The sequence below is a fragment of the Lactuca virosa genome, chromosome 5, assembly GCF_052849685.1.
Source record: "Lactuca virosa cultivar CGN04683 chromosome 5, Lactuca_virosa_CGN04683_v6, whole genome shotgun sequence".
Lineage (NCBI taxonomy): Eukaryota > Viridiplantae > Streptophyta > Magnoliopsida > Asterales > Asteraceae > Lactuca > Lactuca virosa.
The window spans coordinates 66,017,139-66,039,737 of record NC_136430.1 but is presented as its reverse complement, the minus strand read 5'-3'; the positions used below and the strand labels follow the sequence as shown (position 1 = coordinate 66,039,737).

The window sequence follows — 22,599 nt, the reverse complement described above, 5'->3', positions numbered from 1 at the left end:
TCAGCTTCCTCGAGCAGTCTCTCTATCTCTATCAGGTCCCTTTCAACATAAAATTCTTCTTCAAAGGCGACGGTGGACTTGTTTGGCTCATCTTCTTTCCATTCCTCAATTAATTCTTCCAACATATCAACCGAGAATGCCGTGTCATCACTATTCCTTGCACTCTTCATAGCTTGATCAACTTCAAATGTAACTGATTCGTCTCCTACCCGAAGAGTAAGTTTAGAATCTCGCATGTCAACTATAGCACTTGCGGTGTTGAGGAAAGGTCTTCCAAGTATGATCGGGACTTGAGGATGTGCTTCCATGTCTAGTACAATGAAATCCGCGGGGAATACAAACTTATCAACTTTTACCAATAGATCCTCGCATATTCCCCTTGGAAATGTGACCATTTTATTTGCTAGTGAACTGCCATTCGAATTGGCCTTGGCTCCGGAAGATCTAATTTCTTGAAGAATGAGTATGGCATGAGATTTACACTTCCCCCAAATCAGCTAATGCGTAAATGGTAGCTAAGTTTCCGAATTGACAAGGCAAGGTTAAGCTTCCCGGATCACCCTTCTTCTTAAGTGATTTGTTCAACATGGCAGCTGAACAATTCTCATTTAGGACCACTTTCTTCATCTCTTCCATCTTCTTTCTATTAGTTAGAAGCTCCTTGAGGAATTTGGCATATTTAGGCATTTGTGCAACCGCCTCGATGAATGACATATTAATTTGAAGAGCCTTTATGTGTTCTAGAAACTTTTGGTAGTCAACATCATTCTTTTCTTGTCTAGCTCGAGCTGGAAATGGCAGTGGAGGCTGATATGGCTTAATAGGAGGCTTGTTTTTCTGTTCAGGTGGGGGACTCATCAAGTCCATATCTGGGACTCGGCGAATCAGACCGGGAATCTGTGATTCTTCAGTTTCTACTTCTTCCTCTTGCACCAACTTAGGATCTTCTTGCTGAATAGGGGCCAAAGGATTTATAATCTTCCCACTCCTAGTTGTCACGATATTTATATGTGCGCCTTTTGGCTTACTTTCGTTATTACTAGGAAGTCCACCCGGTCTTCTCTCGTTCACTTGTTGTGCATGTTAGCCTAGCTGGTTTTCTATGTTGATAATGGATGCTTGATGATTCCTAAATAGAGTTTGTTGATCTTTTATCGCAACATCGGTATCATTATGCCTTTTGTCGGACGCGGCTAAGAATCTTGTAAGCATATCTTCCAAATCTGATTTCTTTTCTTGCACCGGGTCCTCTCTTTGATAAAAACCTCTTTCTTTTTGCTTATACTTTTCCTCCTTTGTCTTTTTGTACTCATCGTATGGTAGCTATTCTTTCTTGGGTTCTCTCCAATTGTCATCATATCGATCACCACTTGAATAGCATACTTGTACTTTCCGGTTCCCATTCTCGTCAAGGTTACAGTCTTTAGTAAGGTGGGGCCCTCTACAGTTTTCACATCCCACTCTAATGGCATGGATGGATTGGTCCATCTTAGTCATTCTTCGGTCCATGCTTTCCAATTTTCCATCATTGCTGCCATGTCATCAGTAATAGACTTCACCGCCCCTCGAATTAAGTCATTCCTTGGGTTATGATATTCTCTAGACTGCTTAGAGAATTCTTCAATTAGGGCCTTTATCACCGGGGGTGCTTTCTTTGTGAGTGGTCCTTGCGAATCAAGGAGTTGCCTGCTTGTCACATTTACTCCATCATAGAAAATGGAGACTTCTTGTTGGTTGTTTAGATCGTGATGTGGGCAATTCCTTAGTAAGCCTTTGTATCTTTCCCATGCTTCATAAAGTAGCTCTCCAGCTTGTTGTTCAAAATTGGCGATGACTTTCTTCAATTTGGCTATCTTTGAGGGAGGGCAAAATTGGTCTATAAATTCCTCTTTCATTTTAGCCCAAGTAGTGATGGATCCTGGAGGGAGTGATTTCAGCCAATCTTTTGCGGCTCCCTTGAATGTGACTGGTAGCATACGAAGCAAAACAGTGTCGTGAGCCACATTAGGGACATTGAAGTAGTCACCTATGTCATTGACCTCGTCAAGATGCTTGTATGCGTCTTCATGATCCTCCCCGAAGAATGGGATTTCCTTAAGTTGAGCAAGTATGTGGCCCTTAAGTTCAAAGGTGGCAGTTGCGGGAATTGCGGGTTGCACGAGTCCTGGGCCGGTGTCGTCACGCATCCTTTTCTTCCATTCACCCATGGAAACTTCATCGATGTTAGCCATGGTGTTAGCTAGTTCGCCCACTATGTCGCTTCCTTCTTCAAATTCGCTTTCTTCCTTTTCAGTTTCGTACTTGGTATCCTCCTTCTTCGGGTCTTCGTCCGCCACTGAAGAGATGCTGAATTCTCCCACTTTCTTGCCCTTTTTCTTGCTAAAACAGATTTGAGATTCTTCAACAGAGAATTCTTCGATGTTGCGGCTTCTCCTACGGTTTTGCCTTTGTTTTTCCTCAAAGTTGCTTCCGGGTCTTCAAGTGGTGGAATCAAAGGTGGACCTCCTCCTCTGGTCATAAACCTACTGCAATCAAAACAGAAAACATGAGTAAAAAGAACAAAAATAAACTAAAAATGAAACTGGGAATTCGCCTTGGACTCATCGAGTAGCTTCGACTGCACTCGGCGAGTTCAAGGTTAAGACAGAATTTTTTTTTATCAAAAACTAAAAAAACAGCAAAACCTAATACTTAATCCTAATAACTAAATTACTAAAGCAGTAACTTTATGCAAGATAAATCTCACACAAAGGATCAATAACACTAGAAATTAGAATAAATTTTTTAACCGTTCTCCGACAACGGCGCCGAAAAAGTTGATGTATATATAAATGTACTAGTTTTAGTCCTAATTTTCAGATGTAATTTAGACACACAAAGGCAGTGGACCTGTCAATTGGTGGTATAGTTGGATAAGCAGGGTATCGAACTCATGGAACAATAATTAAACTAAGAACTAGAATTAACTAAAGCAAGTAATAAATGTAAGGGTTTTCTCTAGTTTTGCAAGACTAGAAACTTACACAACAAAATAACTAACAACTAAAGCAAGTAAAGACTAACTAAATTCAATGATAAGAAGGCTTCTATTTAGGTTCGATTCATTACTCCTACGGTTGATTTTATGGCAAGTGCAATGAATTAATTGTTATTAGCTACCGATTAAAGTGATTAGGTTCACATTCGCTATTACCAATCCTTAGAAAACAAATTAATTTAAGCAGTGATCAAGTGATTAAACTAATGAAGTTCCTAGTTTATTTATTTGGGTTAAATAAGACTTGTAATTAGTTAATCAAATTAATAAGTCAATTAACCTCTTGTTGATGGTTTATCACACAAGCTCACACATTAATTTACCTATTTTCTAGTTAACCCTAGTTTCACATTCGCTATTCCTAGGCACATAACAATGTTTTCACATTGATCACATGATATAAGTAATTAAGAGATGTTCATGGAGCTTAATTACTTGCTAATTAACAGAAAATAGTTATGGTTAATGCATAAGGTTCTTTAAAAAGCTTAATAAAACATAATTTACCAATAAACAATTAATCCAACCATAAATCAATCCATAGTTGTAAATTTATCTACCCTAAACAGAAGATGAAAAGTTTAGCTCATAATCACAGCAGATAGTAGCTCACAAACAATGTCTAATAACTCAAACATGGTTCAAATAAAAGATAAAGTAAAGAGTATACTAAATTTTACCTTTAATCTCCTTAAAATTGAAGTATAGGGTTGTCTGCACGAACTCCAAATCTTCAGCAGCACCTTAATCACAGAGTAATCCCCAAGGGTTCTAGAGAGAGCTTTTAATTCAGCAATTTGGCTTCTATTTATAGTCTTCAGAAAACAGGGGCTACTCGCCGAGTAGATAACCGATTCGCCGAGTCCCCTTTAGGAATCCGTATACGGCAAGGACTTTGTGTGTTGCTTCGTGTACATTCGTGGGAACTCGTCGAGTAGACGATCAGACTCGCCGAGTTCTTCAGGATTTTGGCTCTTTTTCTTCTTTCTTCAATTCTTGAGCTTCCGATTAAATCTCCTGCTTCCTTTTGTTTCCGAGCACATCTTTTAGACTGAAAATACATTTTAAACACAATTAAGTACCTTTTGTCCATAAATTGCAATAAATTAGCCAATAAATAATAAAAATCTGTACTAATTATATAGCTAAATATGCACATATCAGTTGTACTCTTTAGTTGTTTAGTGAGGAGTATTCGATTGATTTGGTTCCCATTCCTTTGTGTGGGAACAAAGTTATTTTTGGTATGGATTGGGTGAGCCCCAATGGGGCGGTGATCGATTGTGAGCAACAGTTAGTCCAGATTCAAACCCAAAGTGGGGGAGATTTAGTGGTCGAGAGAGAGCACATAGTGGGTCGTTATTGTGCTCAACAGCAAGGGCAAGACACTATTTTCAGCCGGATTGTTTAGGATTTGTCGCCTATGTTATGGATACCTGACATAAGGGTAAGGAGACCGTGGATGATGTGCCGATTATACGAGATTATCTCGATGTGTTTCTTGAGGATTTTCCTGGGGTGCCTTTGGAGAGGCAGGTTGAGTTCAGGATTGATCTGGTTCCAGGTGCGGCTCCGATAGCAAAAACATTGTATCATTTGTCTCCTCTCGAGATGTAGGAGATATCCACACAACTGCAGGAGCTGTTAGAAAAGGGATTCATTAGACCGAGTGGTTCACCTTGGGGAACACCGATCTTGTTTGTGAAGAAGACGGATGGGTCTCATCGTATGTGCATTGACTACCGGGAGTTGAATAAGGTAACAGTGAAGAATCGTTATCCACTCTCGAGGATTGATGATCTTTTTGACCAGCTTCAGGGTGCATCTTGGTTTTTTCCAAGATTGATTTGCGATCAGGTTATCATCTAATGAGGGTTAGAGAGGAGGATGTGCATAACATAACTTTTTGGACTCGTTACGGTCATCATGAGTTCGTGATGATGCCTTTTGTGCTCACCAATGCTCCAGTCGCGTTCATGGATCTCATGAACCGCGTGTGCAGGCTGATGTTGGATTGGTCTGTGATTGTATTTATTGATGATATATTGGTTTATTCCAACACTCAGGAGCAACATGAGGAGCACTTGAGGGAAGTGTTGGAGACTTTGAGGAGGGAAAGACTTTTCGCAAATGTCTCCAAGTGTGAGTTTTGGTTGCGTGAGGTGCAGTTTCTGGGGCACCTTGTCAACTAGCAGGGTATTCTGGTCAAGGTTGAGGCCATGATTCAGTGGGAGGTGACGAGGTCTCAATCCGAGATTCGGAGCTTCCTTGGTCTTGCTGGTTACTATTGGAGAATTGTCCAGGATTTCTCGAAGATAGTTGTTCCATTAACTCGGTTGACAAAGAAGACGGTTACATTTCGTTGGGGGCCTGAGTAGCAGGAAGCTTTTGAGACCTTGAGACAGCGGTTGTGCGAGGCACCGATTCTGACCCTACCTGAGGGTGTTGAGGATTTTTTGGTTTGTTGTGATGCGTCGATCTCGGGTTTGGGAGTAGTACTGATGCAGAGGGGTCGCATGATTGGTTACGCTTCGAAGTAGCTGAAGCCTCATAGGGCGAACTATCCGATGCATGACGTGGAGTTGGGGGCTGTGGTTTTCGCCCTCTAGATTTGGCGACATTACCTCTATGGGGTCCGTTGTACCATTTACACGGATCACAAGAGCCTGAGTTTTCTCATGGATCAGCTAAATCTGAATATGAGGCAATGTCGATGGTTGGATGTGGTGAAGGATTATGATTGTGAGATCCTTTATAACCCAGGGAAGGCCAATGTGGTGGCCGATGCTCTCAGCCGCAAGGCAGTCACGACTCCGATAAGAGAAATATGTTTGAGGATGACCATTATTACTCCACTTTTGGAGCGGATTCGTGAGGCTCAGGTCGAGGCTATGAAGGAAGAGCACCGGAAGAGTGAGTGTATTGTGGGTCAGGTGGATTCCTTCGATTATGATAGTCGTGGGTTGTTGACTCTGCACTGGCGGGTTTGGGTTCTGTATTGGGGTGGCGTTCGTCAGGTTCTGATGGAGGATGCACACAAGTCTAGGTTCTCCATTCCTTGCGGGGGGACAAAGATGTATAAGGATCTTCATCATGATTATTGGTGGCCCTGAATGAAGCAGGATGTGGCTTGGTATGTGGAGCAGTGCTTGACTTGCAGGAAAGTCAAGGCCAAGCATCAGATACTTCAAGGCAAGATGCAGCCGTTGGAGATTCCCGTATGGAAATGGGAGGATATTACTATGGATTTCATCACGAAGTTACCCCACACTGTGTGTGGAGTGGATTCTATCTGGGTCATCATCGATCTGTTGACCAAGAGCACGCATTTTATTCCGATTAAGGAGAGTAATTATTCATAAAAATTAGTTGAGATTTATATCAGGGAGGTTGTGGAACGTCAAGGGGTACCGGTTTTGGTGGTTTCTGACAGAGATGTTCGGTTTAGTTCTAGGTTTTAGAAGAGGTTCCATGATGAGTTGGACACTCCTCTCCATTTCAGCACAACATTCCATCCGCAGACCGATGGTCAGAGTGATCAAACTATTCAGACCCTTGAGGATATGTTGCAGGCGTGTGTTTTGGACTGTGGTGGGAGTTGGGATACGTATCTTCCGTTAGCAGAATTTTCGTATAACAACAATTATCACACCAACATTGATCAACCTCCTTTTGAGATGCTCTACGAGAAGAAATGCAGGACCCCGAGTTGTTGGGGCGAGGTCGGTCAGCGGGTCATGAGGAGTACCAAGGTGGTACTCAAGACCACTGAGATGATTCAGCAGGTTCGGATTAGGCTCCAGATAGCTCAGAGTCTGCAGAAGAGTTATGCTGACAGATGCCGGTCAGAGTTAGAGTTCCAGGTGGGGGATATAGTTCTCCTGAAGGCATCATCCGATTAAAGGAAGCAGGGTAATCAGGGCCCTAGGTATATTGGTCCCTTCAGGGTTTTGGCTCGGGTGGGCCGAGTTGCATATCGCTTGGATCTTCAAGATGAGTTCAGTCAGATTCATAACACGTTCCATGTCTCTCAACGGTGGAAGTGCTTAATGGATGATTCCGCAGTAATACCATTACATGATATTCAGTTGGATGACCACTTGGATTATATTGAGAGACCGGTGGCGATTCTTGATCGAAAAACAAAAACCTTGAGCAATAAGGTTGTTGAGTTGGTAAAAGTTCAGTGGAAAGATCGGAAGAGTTCAGAATGGACTTGGGAGTCGGAAGATAAGATGAGGGAGCTCTATCCGGAGTTATGCGGTGCAGCGGACTTCGAGGATGAAGTCTGATTCAAGTGGGGAAGAATTGTAACACTTGAATTTGGTATGTTCCCTTTCAACTCTTCTATTTTTGAGAAATTCACATTTGGTCCTGGTGGTTAGTACGCGGGGCGTACCATAGGGTACGCTTAGCGTACTAGTTGAGAGGTTGGTTGCGCCTTCGGACCACATATGTGGGTTGTACGCTTGTGTACGCATGAAGTATGTGTGACTTAATGAAACCCTAATTTTAGGGTGTTGCACCCTATATAATCCATGTGATAGCCTCTTTTGGACATGTTTACACAGCCTCCTTACCCTTGAAAACCCTAATTTGCCCATTTGCTTTATGTGGTGCTCTTGAGCCTTGGTTTTGATCTTTGGTGGGTTTTGTGCTCTTTAAAGTGATAGAAGAAGAATTTGGAAGATTCATTCCTTAGAGGGGAGCTTAGAGATCCAAAGTTAGCTCCATCTTTTGGTGACTTTTGAGGTACAAAGTCCATACCTTGTCTACTCTTTGCTTTGAACCACTATTTAGCTTTTATGGTCCTTTTTGGTCCCTTTTGTTTGATCTTGATAAGTTAAGGCCCTTTTAGAAGCTAAACCTTGTAGATCGGGTCGTTTTGAGGGTTCCTTAGGCATAAAAATGCAAAATTTATGGTATTGATGGTCTCATGCTTGCATTAAGTGATTTTCAAGTCCTTTTGATCTTTAAGAGCCTCATTAAACCATGCATGCATGTAAATTTGGCAATTTTTCGTGATAAACCACCTTAAGGAAGTCAAATCTAAGTGTTCGAGTGAATTCGTAACCGTTTAAGAGTTGAGTGAGAGAGTATGCCAATCAGGGGGAGTACGTTGCACATACAAGCTGGTACGCGTCACGTACAAGCCCTAAGGCGAGTACGCTTAAGCTGAGTATGCCCTGCGTACTGAGCAGTGGGCTTCGGAAGTTGGGCTTTTCGGTATTAGGCCCATTTTGTACCTAGGGAGTCTAGGGCTTTATTTTGGGTCACAAGAATATTTTTTTGGGCTAAGAATAATTTTGAACCTTGGTTTAAGGCCCATGAAGGGGTTTGGGTGCAATTTAGAAAATTGGGCCATAGTGGGCCTTGGGTGATTATTTTAGAATTTGGACCTTTGGATAATTTGGATTGGGCTTGGGCCTTGGGCCAAATATAGGGAAGGGTAAAAAGGTCTTTTATCATAGTTTGGACTCTTAGGGTGAGTCAGGATCCAATTATTAATTGGATGATGTTTTGTGATTATAGCGCGGGGATTTTTAGCGGGCCATCAACCATAGATTTATCCGTGAGATTCAGCAGTGCGAGGTGAGTTTCCTCACTATGATTAGCAAGTTGAAGGCACCAATGTCAGCCTATGGTTTTGTTATGTTAGGATGCTAGATGTGTGCGTGACTCTTGCATGTGTTATATGCTCGTATGTGTACCAGGCGGGGCCCGATGACCATTCTGTATGCCATGTATCTTTGTGATTATTGCATGTGTTATGTGTTTATATGTTTATATATTTATATGTATACCGGGTGGGGCCTAATGCCCGGGTGGGGCCCAATGACTGACATATCTATATAGCGAGCGGGGCTCGATGTCGGGCGGGGCCCATTATGTGTTTTTTTATGCATGTATGGTATGTGGTATTTTGGGAACTCACTAAGCTTTATGCTTACGGTTTTCAGTTTATGTTTCAGGTACTTCTGGTTCAAAAGGGAAAAGCTCGGGATGATTGTAGAGCACACACCACTTCGTTCCGCATTTTGTGATTTACTCTGAGATGATATGATGATTGAGCACACACCACTTCATCCATTCTTTGAACCCATCCCTTGTCCTTGACTAAGAACCTTAAGTAAACCCTTGACTCCCTGACATGTCATTACCAATGATTGCTCCTACGAGCAAAGATGATCAATCCCAGATTTTCACATTGCATCCAACCCTTATCAGCTTAGGTGTACCCCCACTTGGCAATCACTTGATACATTTACAATGAACTTCATGACTTGAGATTTCATAACCAATACCCAACCTTGGTAACCAAAACCCTAATAACAGCTCGTGAACAAACGGGATTTATATTGCAAACACTCTGCAAAGACTTTCTGATGCACTACTGATACCCCCTAACAACCGTTAACTGCTCACTTTATCCAATCCAATTGCTTCGTAAGTCTCCAAACTTCCAACGATGCACTAACACCGAAAGTACCACATGTAGAAAAAATAAACAATCATAATCATTGGGCACACTGTCTATGCCTGGAATGCTCTGGTATTACACCGATCTTGTCGACGTTCCATCATTCGCCTGGAAACTCACGACCAGCACCACAGGGGCCTAAGGATACTCAACCTCCTTCCACCGCCTTGCAGGCACCCAATAAATGTCCCTCTTAATGCTAACCGAGCACAACAATGCCATACTCTTCTACCAACACAAAATATGACAAAAAAACGGTCTCACATGACCCGAGAATGGGATAGACGGTCGTAATCTTGTTCCAATGCAAATGCTATAACCCAAATAAGAACCATGCATATAATTCGAACCAAATGCTCCATTGCTATGTTGTCCAACCCACATAGACCCCTCATGACAATATCTAATGAACTTACCACACTACACACGCTTAGGGAACCCATAAACTTACCCAGAAGGGCAAAGTACTAGAGTTTTAACGAAAAGACTGTGAGAACCCGAAAATTTTTGCCTTGTAAAGCCAGTACAATCAACCTTAAGTCAGACTCGCTCCTACTATCTTTTAGCACTGTTTAGAGTCTGTTTGAGTGTTCTAAGCCTAGAACATTCAAGGAATGAGTGTTAGGAAGTACCTGCTAAAGTCACTGTGCAACATTCAAGCCTAAGCTCCACCAAAAAGGAGTTCACGGCCAAGGCACATGAGTTTACGGCCGTAAACTCAAGGTTGACCATAAACCCCCCCATAAGACTCCTTCCCTTCACTTTTCTTTCATTATTACACTTCCACCTCAAGAACACTTCCATTCTCTCTCAAGTATCATCGAGTTCTTCACTTTGATCTCAAAAACGTAAGTGTTCTTCCATCTTTGAGTTGTTATTCTTGTTAATCTAGTACACCCCTTTGATTTCATCCATGGAAATCATCTCTTTTGGTTAGATCTTCAAGATCATCAACATTCACCAAGAACACCAAGAACACACACTTGTTCTTGGTGGCCGAAAACTCCTCAAAGGCCCTCAAAAGAGTGAGTATTCCATCTATCATCTATTTGGGCATGTTAATCATTAGATCATAGTCTTGAATCATCCATCTAGCCATAAATACCAAGAGTTTACGGCCATGGAATCTCCCTTGGCCGTAAACCCTTGTTTTGGTCATGTAATGAGCCCTAAACACTTCTAGCCTCTTGCTATCCATTAGAACACATGAACCATTGAGAACCCTTTCCTTTAGGACTCAAAATGACACCATTTGGAGAGTTTACGGCCATACACTTTTGGTGTGGCCGTAAACACCTCAACACCTCCCAATAAGTTAGTCTTGCTCATCCTCTTGTAGAGCAATGGTCCCACAAGTTTCCCTAGCATTCAAACACCCTCTTATGCACCTTTTACCATGAGTTTACAGCCGTAAACTCCATGGCTGTAAACACATGGTTGTAAACACCAAATGGAGGCCTTAAGAATCCCTTAGATGAATCACATGTGATTCTAACACTTAGTTCAAGTGTTTCCTAGTCCCTAAGGGTGTTTCCTTGCATTTTAGTTGCTTATAAACACTATATTCATGCAAATACATGGCATATATGTCATTTAGGACTCGTTTGCGTTTCAGGACTTCATTCGTGGAACTTCTCATCCTTACGCGCATATTCGTTTGAATCACCCACATAAAGTGAGTTCATACCCCTATAATGTATCTTTTAACTGTTTTAAATGCTTTTAAGGGGGGGGGGGGGGAATACAAGTTAAACACAATGATAATTGTGTAATTATTTGTTATAAACATCTTTCAAAAGATTGCTTATGTCTTTTATAAGTGATCAATACATTTCAAAAACTCTTTTAAAGTTATGTTACTTTATAGTTTAACAAAACTCCGTTTTTAAAGTACAAGCATAACTTAGTAGAAAAATGAGTCTTTTCAATAATAGTTCAAGTAAAATACTAGTAAACTATAAGGGGTATAGTTTAGAGATTCAGTTCATACTAAATGCTAGAACATAATATAAAGAGAAACAGGGAGGTAGAAACAATACACGATAACATAGAGATCATACTATAAAGAGAAACAGGGAGGTAGATATAATACATCAGAGAGACATACTATACACTACACAAAGAGAACATACTAAGATACTATAACAGAACGAACATACTAAGATGCTATAGCATAAGAACACTACAGGATCTAATTATACCAATAATCACTAACTCATTGTTCTAAACAAAAGGTGATAGTAAATTGGGTATACATGATCATATAACTTTAATGTGAATCTACACGGCCTAGCAATTTGTTTGTGGAAGTCACGTTTGGTCCCCAGAATCTCTTGCAGGGAGAGTATATAGTATGGGTACTATCCATCACATTATGACCTTAATAAAACAAACATGTTTTAAGGTAATCAATACTTCAGGTTGTCAATTCAAAAGACAACTTTGTACTTAGATTTTCCCATTACATTTATTTTGTGACAGTTCCACTTGAAAGTTAATGCAAACTATTTTCGAGTCAAGATAGTTATAAACTAGGGAAAACTTTCATTTTACAAACGACAAACAGAACAGTCGAGTCGAGTATATTCAGTAGAAAGGGGGCCTATAATGCTAACTTTATGATTCCTTAGTATATGCATTCAGGGATATATATTAATCGGGTCCAACAGGTAGTAGGATGTGTGCTTTCCGCTTCATTTCCTGTTCGTTGTTTGGTTGTGGGCTTAGAGCAGATTCACCCACCCTACTATCTATCTGATCTTAGCTATATATATGTTCCGTATACACCAAGTAATCATAAGGGGTACCAGGTATGGGCCAGGTCATAGGATACTAATTCAATGCACCGTTTTCTAGTACAAAACATTTTTTTCAAATAGAACATTTGGTAGTCAAAACTAGAAACATACCAGTAAAGGTTTTATCCATTTTATTAAACCAGTATAACTTAAAGGACCTTAGGTGATTAATTCCGTAATATCTCAGTTTATACATCATGGTGATATATAATTAATATCCGATAGGTAGTTGGATGTGTGCTTTCCGCCTCATTCCCTGTTCCTTGTTTGGTTGTGGGCTTAGGGCAGATTCATACAATTAACTAATTGTTCGATATTAGATTATATATAGCTAGTATAAACTAAGTGATTATAGAGGGAACCATTGTGGTTACCATTTTTATTAAAAGAAATAAGGGTTTTCATAAAGACTCTTTTCATCAAATATAAAGGAACTATTACAATTAACTCCGTGAGTACCAAGTGAATACGCCAGGGTTATATACAACGATGATCTAACAAACAATGGGATGTGTGTCTTCCGCCTCATTTCTTGTTCCTTGTTTGGTTGTGGGCTTAGGGCAGATACACACAACCGATTGTTTGTTTACTCTGGGTTTTATATAACCTGTATCCATTTAATACTCATTGAAAGGATTGTAGGGTCATTTTTACTTAGCTTTCATCAAAGCCGGAGGATTTTCTGGAGGAACAGGCGAACTTTTCTAAACATAACTTACAACTTACTACAAATTTCTTACAACTTACATTAGATCACAAAAATCTTATGAACTCACCAGCTTAAATGCTGATCTACTCTTTCAAAATAACTTGTATTCTCAGGAGACCAGTAGACATGTACGTGCACTGGGATTCAGAAGATGGAGCAGTATAGCTTCATGTCTTTTTGTTATTTGCTATGTATTCTATATTATGTGAATCACATACTTTGTAAACACTTTATTTCTAATGAAATGGTTGTTTATTACTTTTCTTACTATGATGCATGACTTGTGATACTAAACATGACGTCCTCCACCCCAGAACGTTTCCGCCGTTCCAGTTTTGGGGTGTGACAGATTGGTATCAGAGCATTGTTTATAGGGAACTATGTATATCAACCGATAAAAGATATACAACTATAAATACAATAGGGCCGAAGTGCTCTGGATAAGAATATATTTTAAATATATAATGACACCTTATAAAAATATACATACATGCTTATACACATATATACATACTAGAACAAGTATCACAACAAGAACAGAACAAAAGTATTTAAAGGTTGAACACTACAGTCAAACCTGGACAGTTATGTAATCATAGATAGGATCAATATAGTCTGATCAACTATATTCATTCGAGATGTGACCGACATGTGTTTGGGAGTGATGTGGTGTTGCAACAGTCTTAAAACTTACCTAACTCTATTCAAGGGAATTCTAGATCAAAACATAAAGATAAGATACTATGGGAGTATTTTATGATACTATAACATGATAACAAGTTTAAATCATACCAAGTACATTACATTAAAATACTATAGGAGTATTTTAGGCACTATTTAAATAACTTATGTGATAACTTAAAAGACCCTTACGGATAGGTCTACAATCTTACAATGTATACTCCCAAGGTTATATATAGGTGAGATTTTATAGACTTAGAATTTGTGATCTACGCTTCACTACCTGTTCCTTGTTTAGTTGTGGTTTTGGAGTAGGATCACTTATTCGAATGTCTATTTAATCTTAAATTATATACAACTTGTATACATTGTGCAAGTATAGGAGGACTGTGTAAGGATCACCCCATAATGTTTCACTTAATCTCATAGATTCTTTAGTCACTTCCATTCTCGCGCGACAAATCCAGATAGATGTAACCACTTTCTCATAGTAGACAAAAGAAGAGTCAAGGAGGAACAAGAGCAAGTTAAAGAGAAGTTTTCAAAGAGGGATCAGCCGAAGTAACCAAAACGTCTTATGCGTCACACTAATAAATGATAATCTTTTTTAACTTAATGAGTTAGCGGAAACACTGCTCACATTATGTGTTAGGATTATTTTCTTACATGCAACTGGTAACAGTTATTCAGGTCACAAATATTCATTCGAGGATAGCCATTCCAAATTCATAAAGTTTATTAGGTGTAGAATATTTTATGAATTGTTTCCAGAACCCTGTGGAAGTCAGGACCCGATACACTCAGAACTAGGATAACCTTGTCTTTCAGCTTTCGGCTTATATCCACTGTTATAGACTTATTCCATGTCATCTTTGTATTCTTTTAGCAAAGATGCCTCCTCGCAGATCAATCAGATGCTCTACTCCGATAACTCCAACTCCTCTGCCATAATTCGATCCTGCTGCTCTCCAAGCAGCGATATCCTCCGCAGTGGCAACTGCTCTAGCTCACTTCGGTGAAAGTGGTACCTTCGGATTTGGTAGCGATACCCACTTAACCAACCTCGTAGTTACTCACGGACACCCAAGGGAGTGTTCGTACAAGGACTTCATGAACTGCAAACCCAATTCCTTTAATGGAAATGGTGGAGTCATCGCTATGATGCGATGGTTCGAGAAAACATATTCGGTCTTTGAAATCTGTTCGTGCCCAGAAGGGAGAAAAGTAATGTTTGCTGCCTGCACCTTCTCCAACAGAGCCCTAACATGGTAGAATAGCCATGTTAAGTCACTGACCCTATCAATGGCTAACTCAATAGGTTGGGAGAACCTAAAAGAGTTAATGCTGGAATAATACTGCCCGTTGGGCGAAGTTCAAAAGCTGGAACAAGAACTATGGGAGCTCACAATGGTCGGCTCAGACATAGTGGCCTACACTGACAGGTTCAGCGACCTAGCATCACTATGCCCCGGGATGGTTACCCAGGAGAGGAAGAAGATAGAAAGATACATCTGGGGTCTAACTGCCCCGATCCAAGGAGATGTGCTGTCTTCTAACCCAGCCACATTCGATAGTGCCAAACGCCTGGCTCAGCGACTCATTGACGACAGAATCCGCCATGGTATAGAAGTCCCCGTTCCCGAGCCATCAAGGGGAGAGGACTACAAACAGAAGTCGGGGAACAAGAGGAAGAAGAAGCGAACAACACAGGAAGCCCCGCAGGAGCAACAGAAGGTTCTATATACGCCGCCACAACACCTGCTACTCCAGCACCTGCTAGTCGTTATGCTGGAACTCTCCCGAAGTGTGATGGTTGTAACTACCACGACACCGGAGTATGTCGGGAAATGTAGTGTCTGAACTGTTGGATATAGTGTCTAAGTCCATAACTTTATTTGGTATGTACTTGACCCGACCCGGCATGGTCCATTTGGGTTGCATGACATTGCAATACTTGGATAGACTAAATGAGAGAATTAGGCACTTATGATTGTTAATATATTATAAGTTCTAATATATTAATAATAGTATTATTTAATTAGTATTGATCAAGTATTAATCTAGTATTAATTTGGTGATCAAAGTGAGACTAATTAAATATATAGGGTTGATTATGACAATCATCAATTCTTTTATGGTGGATTAATGATCCATGGTTTATGGGTTTGGTTATAACCATATGGAGCTCCATGGATAGTCCATGGGAGTTACAAACCCATGGGTCATGAGAAATCAAGAGTCATGACAATTAAGGGCATTCATGTGTAAACCCTAATTGTGACAACAATATAAAAGGAACCCAATGGCTAGCAAAATCGTGACCTAGTGTTACTAGAGAGGGCATAACCGATTTTGAGGCTAAGTGACATTCTCTCAAGTTATTCCAAGTCTTGTGGTGTTGTGTGAAGCATTTGAGGCACAACATTTGGGGTGCTAGGCTCACAAAGTCTTTAAGGAATCCAAGCAACAACAAGGTATGTATTTCTACTAGTTTTTATGTTTTATGTAATCCCCATGCCATGCTAGTTAGGAAATAACCTTGAAAAAGAAATTTGCATGTATATAGTGAAAACATAGATTCAAGGTTATTAGGGTTGCATGTACACTTAGGAAGTGTTAGAATGCTCAAAAACCCATCAGTGGTATCAGAGCCTAGGATTGTTTTCTGTATACTTGATGCAAAACTGCTTAAAAATCGAAAATTCTGCATTCTGACGACTGGACTCGCCGAGTCCACGGGGAGGACTCGCCGAGTCCATGAACAAATTCATCCTACTCGACGAGTAGAATAATGCACTCGGCGAGTAGGAGCGTGCTGGGCAGTTTTTTCGAGTTTTGTTGCTGGAAATGGATTAAGATCATTATCCCAATCTGTTTTGGACTTGTAAAATCTGTTTTTCAAAATGATAATGATTATGTTAACCCATTTTACATGACTTTTATCAATTTTCAAGTATTGTATATGTTTATATGATTTTCTTGAAATTGCTTGACATGAATTTGTGTTCTTATGAGTTTTTAGAAGATCATAGGAATTATATGTAACCTCCATGTATGTTTAATTCACGATCTTAATGGCTATGATGGTGTCCATAACTTGTCCTCAAGTTATGGATAACCAAAAGTCACTTCTTTTAATTATGATTAAAGAACTAAAGAGGTTTCATAAAATGAAGAGTCTTCATTTTTATGAACCATTAAAACTCATAAGTTACAAACTGAAGAGACTTGGAATAGTTTCGAATCTTGCCCTCAAGTTTTGGAATTTGAAAAGTCTTACACTTTAATACTTTAATTCCAAATTAAACCTTAGATTTTTAAAAAGTTTAAAAATCAACACTTATACTATTATTATAATTTTATTATATAGATATGTATAAGAATATGTCATTCTTACCGTTAGTAGGCCTCATTCACGAAGCCGGTCTATAAGGGGGGTATAAGGTTGTTGCCTATAAAATGGTGACTTAATGGGTGTCCACTCTCACCCACCGCTTCCTTGATCGGTGGAGGGTCGTTAGCCGAACGGGTAGGATACGACTTTAAATACTTGTTAAAAGTATAATGAATTATAAAGTAACTATACATTATAAATTCCCAATCTTAGTTACTTTAGGAAAATGTGAAACTGGTGCTAGCCCATAAAATTACACTTTGTACCTTACCAAGTCGTTAGTGGAGCGTGTGTGGTTAACCGGCACACTAACATGGACTAGTAAGAGTGGCAAAGGGTAACTTAACTTTATTATAGATCGGTGGAGCGTGTGTGGTTAACCGGCACATCGATTAGGTAATATTGTTGAGGGTACCAAGTCAATTTGTATGGTTATTCACACCTTGTTTGTGATCCTCGGCATCCCAGTCACAAACTTGAGAGGGCACAATCGAGATTCAAACATGCCATTGAAAAGTTCAATGTATCTCAAAAGATCTATGAGTTTCAAAACCAATAAAACCTAATAATAAAATATTTCGTTCTTATGGTGGAAATTGGTAAATCGTCATTTACCTACCTTCAAATATTTTATAGTATGGATTACGGCGTCCCTCTTCCAACTATAAATAGTTTGTTGGATCCTAGCCTTAATATTTCATTTGGGTGAATTATTAAGGATTCCTAATCTAATGAAACTTGTCTTTCTTTCCTTTCAGATGTCTTCCAACAATGCTTCTGGCTCAAACCCAACAGGCTCCTTTTCCCTTATGAACTTGTGTGGTAAGGTCATCTTTGATGGATCAAATTTCAATGAGTGGATCAGAAACATCAGAATGATTACCCGCTATGAGGACAAAGAATATGTCCTCGATAGGGAGCTTAAGGTTGTGAGTGAAGCCACTGCTACTCCTGAAGAGTTTGCGGAGTTTGTTGCACATGAAAAGGATGCTACTAAAGTAGCATGCATCATGATGGCCACCATGACTCCTGAACTTCAAAAATCCTATGAAGATTTCTACCCCTATGAGATGCACCTGGATCTGATGGAAAGGTACCATCAGAGCGCGCGTCAGGAGAGGTATGAAATCATCTCCTCCATGATAACCGCAAGGATGAAGGATGGTGAACCCATCACCGGTCACTTGCAGAAGATGCAAAGGTTCGTTGACCGGTTGCTGAAGCTAAATGTTGACTTTCCTGAGGAAATGGCAATTGACATCATTCTCCATTCCTTACCTCCAAGTTATGATCAGTTTCGTATGACTTATCATATGAACAAGGAGGAAGTCACACTTAGCAAACTTCAAGGACTCTTAAGGACAGCTGAAAATGGCCTTAAGGGTAAAGCGGTTGCTACTTCTACTCCTTCAACAGCCCCTGTTCTGGCTATTGGGCAGGGAAAGGGTAAGAAGAGGAAAAGCCCTTCGAAGGGTACCAAGGGTAAGACTCTTGATGGTTCCTCTTCAAGTGGGACAAAGAAAGGTCCCATTACTCCTTCTTCAAACCCAAAGGAAGCACAGTGCTTCTATTGCCAGGATAAGGGACACTTCAAGCGAAGCTGCCCTAAATATCTGCAAGATATAAAGGATGGGAAGGTTAAACCCACCCATGCAGGTATTTACACAATATTGTCTAATAACTCATCTAATGCTAATTCTTGGGTGCTTGATACAGGTTGTGGTATTCACATCTGTACTGATTTGCAGGCACTAAGAAGAAGTGAGCAAGTGGAGCACGGGAAGATAAACTTAGTCATGGGCAACAGGAAAGCATCACCTGTTACCAAGATAGGAGTTTATTCTTTATTGCTTAATAATGGGTTAATGTTAGATTTGAATAAGTGTTGTTACTCGCCCGAAATGGCGAGAAATATTATTTCTTTTCATGGCTTGTACAAACAAGGTTTTTCATTTTCATTTGATAATAAAAATGGTGCTATTAATGTTTATTACAATGATGTATTTTACTTTAAAGCATTACCTTGTGATGGTGTATATGAAGCCATGAATGTTGTAGACAATCTAGGAAATAATGTGTTGTATATTGATTCTTCAGATAGCTTGGATAAAGCATCCTTGTGGCATTGTCGTCTTGGACATGTTAACAAGAAGCGCATAGGCCAACTCCAAAAGGCTGGAGTCTTGGAATCATTTGACCTCAAGTCAGATGATAGTTGCGAGTCTTGTTTACTTGGAAAAATGACAAAGTCACCCTTCACAGGTACTTGTGATAGGGGTGAAGGTTTGTTGGACCTTGTACACACGGATGTGTGTGGGCCCTTCAGAGTTGCTACAACGGATGCTAATCGCTATTATGTGACTTTTACTGATGATTACAGTAGATATGGATATATTTACTTAATCAAGCATAAGTCAGAAACCTTTGAAAAGTTCAAAGAGTTTAAGCAGGAAGTGGAGAATCAATTGGGCAGGAACATCAAGATGCTCCGATCCGATCGGGGAGGAGAGTATCTTAGCATTGAGTTCCTTGACTGTCTTAAGGAATGTGGGATTGTCTCACAATTGACACCTCCCAGAACACCACAGTTGAATGGTGTAGCTGAGAGGCGCAATCGAACCTTGCTAGATATGGTTCATTCCATGATGAGTCGAGCTTCGTTACCAATCTCTTTCTGGGGGTATGCCTTAGAGACTGCCGCCCATATCCTTAATCTAGTCCCTACTAAAAAGGTTGCCAAAACACCTCACGAGATGTGGACTGGGAAAGTTCCCAATTTGGACCACATCAAGATTTGGGGTTGTGAAGCTTTCGTGAGGCGTGAGACTCATGATAAGCTTGAACCTCGAAGTGAGAGGTGTATTTTCATCGGCTACCCACAGAGATCCTTTGGTTACCTCTTCTACAGACCTAGTGATATTGTGGTTTTTGTAGCAAGAAGAGGAGTCTTTCGTGAGAGAGAATTCATAAGCTAAGGGGACAGTGGGAGGCAAATTGACCTTGAAGAGCTTCAAGAGTCAAGTGGTGAAGGAACCTCAAATGCTATCGACCAACCTGAGGAGGAAACTCCTGTTGATCCGATAGATGAGTCTGTACCTCCAAGACGTTCCACTAGGGTGAGGAACACACCTGATTTTTATTATGGTTATCACATCACCACTGAAGGTGATACATTTATTAGTGATAGTACACTAATAGATTTGGATGAACCTAATAATTACAGGGAAGCCATGGCAGGCCCTGAGTCTGCTAAATGGAAGGAGGCTATGGACAGCGAGATTCAGTCCATGTATGACAATCAAGTTTGGAACTTGGTTGACAATGTACCAGGTCGTAAGACAGTTGGGTGCAAATGGATCTTCAAGAAGAAGACCGACATGGATGGGAAGGTACATACTTACAAAGCACGACTGGTTGCGAAGGGCTTTACTCAAACTCTGGGAGTTGACTATGATGAGACCTTCTCACCAGTAGCTAAGATTAAGTCTATTAGAGTATTGTTAACCATAGCTGCATTTCATGATTATGAAATATGGCAAATGGATGTCAAAACCGCTTTCCTTAATGGAAAGTTGGCTGAGGATGTTTACATGGCTCAACCAGAGGGTTTTGTCGATACAAGATATCCTAATAGAGTGTGTAAGCTTGATAAATCCACTTATGGATTGAAACAAGCATCTCGCAGATGGAATCTTTGCTTTGATGAGAAAGTCAAAGAGTTTGGCTTTTCTAGGAGTGAGGATGAGTCTTGTGTGTATGTCAGGGCTAGTGGGAGCATAGTTAGATTCTTGGTGTTGTATGTGGATGACATACTTCTCATAGGAAACGACGTCCCAACCTTGCAGGAGGTTAAGTCCTGGCTTAGGAAGTGTTTCGCTATGAAGGACCTTGGGGAAGCTGCCTATATCCTAGGGATAAGGATATTGAGAGATAGGAGTAAGAGACTAATTGGACTTAGTCAAAGTACTTACTTGGATAAGGTGTTGAAGAGGTTCAGTATGCAAGATTCCAAGAAAGGAGAATTACCAATCCAGAGTAATGCCAAGCTGAGTAAAACTCAGAGTCCGAGTACAGAGGCTGAGATAGCTGAAATGAGTCATATACCATATGCTTCCGCTGTGGGCTCGATCATGTATGCTATGACTTGTACTCGCCCTGATGTGGCCTTTGCTTTGAGCATGGTCAGTAGATATCAAGGGAACCCTGACAAGGCACACTGGACAGCGGTAAAGAACATTCTCAAGTATCTGCGGAGGACTAAGGATTGGGTCCTTACCCTCGGAGGCAGTGATGACTTGAGAGTGGAAGGATATAGCGATGCTAGCTTCCAGACTGATAGGGATAATTTCCGCTCTCAGTCAGGCTGGGTCTTTATCCTAAATGGAGGGGCAATTACTTGGAAAAGTTCCAAGCAGGAGACAGTAGCTGATTCTACTTGTGAATCAGAGTACATAGCAGCAAGTGAAGCAGCTAAGGAGGCGATATGGCTAAAGAACTTCATCGAAGACCTTGGAGTTGTACCAGTTATAAAGGAGCCAATGGAAATTTTCTGTGACAGTGAAAGTGCGGTTGCTTTGGCTAAGGAACCGAGAGATCACGGGAGATCTAGGCACATTGACAGAAAATACCATTTCATCAGACATCGAATAGAAGAAGGACTCCTCGTGGCTAAGAGGGTATCATCAGATGAGAACCCGGCAGATCCCCTCACGAAGGGACTGAGCAGGGTTAAGCATTTACAGCATGCGAGGCACATTGGGCTGAAGGATGATATTAGTTTCAATAATTAGATTCCTGAAACTTGTAAAATGTAATTGACATTTGATGATAAATAAAAGTTGTTATTTATTTATGAGTAAGGTGTTACTATCTTGTGTTGATTGTTTACTATGTTTCAATTTTGCATGTTTTTGCTACCAGAATAATTATGTTATTATTCAAACCATCCACAGTCAGTCAAGCTTTGGAAGTAAGTATTGATTTAAGACTGTCATGAATTTGGCTTGTATGATTTGTCTAAAAGTGCTTTGGACAATGCAATGGTTGCTACAACATTCATGAGTACTCATAAGGGCTGAGTATTGGAACCAACCCACGCTCACTTGCATCACTTCATGGAATTTATCTCGAGTGATCGTGAGACGGTAATATCATATAAATCTTCAAACCTAGAGATATGAGTTGTTGACTATAAGTTGGTTATTCATTGATTGCACGAAAACGCATTGGTAACTCGATGTCATAAAACGTGCCTTTGTGAATAATTCAACAAGTAGTTAGTACAAGCATATCAGTCGAAGTTTATCTGTTCCTTCTAGAAATAGAAGCGATATCTGGGCCCCTCGATGATTTGGTTTTGACCTATGTACCGGGCCCGATCAGAACCTAATTGATGTGTTCAATTTAGTTCTATGTCGAAACAAATCAGAGATCGAGAAACAAATGCTGGACAATAAGTAAGACCATGTTCCATGTGTGTGTCCGGCTGATATCATGAGA

At 40.3% G+C, this 22,599-nt stretch overlaps 1 non-coding gene across 1 annotated transcript; it reads left to right on the top strand.

Annotated features, from left to right (window-relative positions):
* The first annotated feature begins 1,740 nt into the window (after positions 1-1,740).
* LOC145117924 (small nucleolar RNA R71) lies at positions 1,741-1,847 on the top strand. Its single transcript, XR_013712916.1, has one exon. It is a non-coding gene; the product is annotated as a small nucleolar RNA R71 (small nucleolar RNA).
* Positions 1,848-22,599: the final 20,752 nt, after the last annotated feature.